General features: G+C 41.8%; 1 non-coding gene across 1 annotated transcript; it reads left to right on the forward strand.

Annotated features, from left to right (window-relative positions):
• The first annotated feature begins 1,345 nt into the window (after positions 1–1,345).
• LOC138992814 (small nucleolar RNA SNORA11) lies at positions 1,346–1,474 on the forward strand. The gene has a single exon (XR_011468151.1). It is a non-coding gene; the product is annotated as a small nucleolar RNA SNORA11 (small nucleolar RNA).
• Positions 1,475–3,196: the final 1,722 nt, after the last annotated feature.

Raw genomic sequence — 3,196 nt, forward strand, 5'->3', positions numbered from 1 at the left:
ACTTGGAGATCAGCTTTGAAGGCGGAATCTAGGTTTCAAGGAGAAGTAATAAATATTGGGGACTGTCTGGCCTGGTAATCTCCATTTGTCTCCTTCCAGCCAGCACGAAATTGAAAAAGATAAATAGTTGATCGTGGATTCCTAATTCCATCAGGGTCTATGAACCACTGAGAATATGTCTGGCCTTGCGATGAGCCTGCAATATTTTCATAAACTTTTATTTAACATCTACAGATAAAATAGATCTTAGCAGGGAAGGCAAGCCTCTACAGCCCTTGAGTCTGGCTAATGAAAGTGTTAATGGTTTCAGTAGACACTGTAAAATAAATACTCATAAAAGTTTGCATAGCACACCATTATATGGTCCTATAAAATCCACTAGGTAATTACCAAGTTATGAGCTTTCTGCCTACCTCCAGGAGCACCAAGGTTAGCACAAGTGCAGATGATGGAGGAACCTAGCAAAAGAGAGGGAATGTTAAAGCAGAGGCCAGCACTGACATGGGGACAGCCAGAGCTCGCCCCTATCCTTTGCTTCCTTGTCTGTGAAATGAACATTTGATCACCAGTCCAAGTCCTCATTTCTATGCGCTTCACAAGGAGAAGAATGTTGATATGGAAAATGCAGGCATGGGTTCAATCCCTGTTTCATTTCTCAGGGACAAGTGATCTCAAGCACAGCATCTCATCCAATCCCACTCATAGCCAACATTCATGGGTTCATGGTGGGCTGAGCACCAGTGCTGAACACCTTACATTGGGTATCTCACTTACTTCCTACATCATATCTATGAACTATGCATTATCACTATACCCATCTGATGGATGAAGAAACTTATTCAAGAACTGAGCACTTAATCACATACTAGCTCATAACAGGGAGAATGCAGTCTACCATACAAGTGTAGTGTTGGGCTCACAGTTAGTTCTCAGAAAGTGTTCACTCCTTGCCTATATCTTTGCCATGCATCACTCGCACTGCTTCAAAGAGGAAAGAATAAATAAATATGCTATAATTTTTCAGCCACAAAGCACAGTTGTGTATGTGGGAATCTGAGACCCAAAAGCATCAGCTGGGGGTTAGATGTTGAACACTGTGTATTCAACACCTCATCCCCCAATATTACTCACCTGCCTCTGCTCTCTCTCAGTCCACCTGCTCTTAGAGGCCTACTGCAATTTGATAGTCCCTGGAATAGTACATCATTCAGGCATTTTCCTCACCAGCATGGACCTCATCATAGCAAAATCTATAAGAACGTTCTTACATTGGTTGGATGCAATGCAGGTCATAAAACACTTGAATAGAATATTGCCTTAAAAATTAATAAAAATTAAGGCGTTAGGGGTGTGAAGAGAGCAGAGTGCCTGAAGAATGGCTCCTCTGTGTAGAACACATCCAACAGCAACTTAGGCTTATTCTTCACAGGTGGCAGGATGCTATGACTTTCCTGTGACATTACGCCCTATACATAAAAAAAAAAAATTAAGGAGTTAGGAAGAGAACAACAAAGCCCAAAGTGAGTAGAAGAAAGGAAATAATAAAAATCAGATAAGAAATAAATGAAATAAGAATCTAAAAAAAAAACAATACACAATATCAGTGAAACCAAGAGCTGGTTCTTTGAAAAGATAAACAAGATTGACAAATCTTGAACCAGATTCATCAAGAAAAAAAGAGAGAAGACCCAAATAAATAATATCTGAAATGAAAGAGGACAAGTAATAACTGACACCAAGGAAATACAAACAATTTTAAGAAAATACTATGAATAACTATGTGCCAATAAGTTGCACAATCTGTACAAAATGGGTAAATTCCTAGAAACATACAATCTTTCAAAACTGAATCAGAAAAAAAAAGAACAGAAAATCAGAATAGACAGATTACAACTAATGAAAGTGAAGCAGTAATCAAAAACCTCCCAACAAACAGAAGTCCTGGACCAGATGGCTTCACAAGGGAATTTTACCAAACATTCAAAGAAGAACTAACACCTATACTTCCCAAACTATTTCAAAAAATTCACGAGAAAAGAAGACTCCCAAGCTCATTTTATGAGGCCAGCATTATAATTCCAAAACCAGATAAAGACACCACCAAGAAAGATAATTATTGGCCAATATCTCTGATGAACATAGATGCTAAAATCCTCTACAAAATAATTGCAAACTGAATCCATAAATACATTAAAAAGATCACACACCATAATCAATTGGGACTTATTGCAGGGATGCAAGGTTGGTAAAATATCTGCAAATCAATGATACACCACATAAACAAAATGAAGGATAAAAATCATATGATTATATCAATAGATGCAAAAAAAGTATTTGAAAAAATCCAGCACCCATTCATGATAAAACCTATCAGCAAAATTATAATAGAGTGAACATATCTCAATGTTACAAAGGCCATATATAACAAACCCACAGCCCACATCATACTCAATGGGCAAAAACTAAAAGTGTTTCCCTTAATAACAGAAATAACACAGGGATGTCCATGTTCACCAATCTTATTCAACACTAGAGACCCAGTGCATGAAATTCATGCGGCGGGGGGGGGGGGGGGGGGGGGGGGGGGGGAAGAGGGGTAGCCTCAGCCCAGCCTGCATCCTCTCTAATCCGGGACCCCTCAGGGGATGTCCAACTGCCTGTTTAGGCCAGATCAGACATCCCTCTCACAATCCGGGACCACTGGCTTCTAACTGCTCACCTGCCTGACTGCCTGATCGCCCCTAACTGACCCCCCTTCCAGCCTGATACCCATAACCACCTCTGCCTGCTGACCTGATTGCCCCTAACTGCCTCCCCTGCCGGCCTGGTCGCCCCCAACTGTCCCCCCTGCTGGCCTGGTTGCCCCACGCAGCCTGCTGCTTAGTCATTTGGTCGCCCTTCACTGCTCCCCCTGCTGGCCTGGTCGCCCCATGCAGGTTGCTGCTCAGTCGTTTGGTCATCCCTCACTAATCCCCCTGCCGGTCTGGTCACCCCACGCAGCCTGCTGTTCAGTCATTTGGTCTTCCCTCACTAACCTCCCTGCTGGCCTGGTAGCCCCACTCAGCCTGTTTGGTTATCTGTTCAGTTGTTTTGGATGTGATGGCCCCTGGCTCTTTATATATATAGATAGTAGATAGATAAAGAGATAAAAGATGGAATGAGAGAGAACCCGAGCATAGTAAATGTTAGCATTTGG

Source organism: Myotis yumanensis, unplaced genomic scaffold (genome assembly GCF_028538775.1).
Source record: "Myotis yumanensis isolate MYYU_CA2020_CCGP unplaced genomic scaffold, mMyoYum1.0.hap1 SCAF_14, whole genome shotgun sequence".
In the NCBI taxonomy this organism is placed as follows: Eukaryota; Metazoa; Chordata; class Mammalia; order Chiroptera; family Vespertilionidae; genus Myotis; species Myotis yumanensis.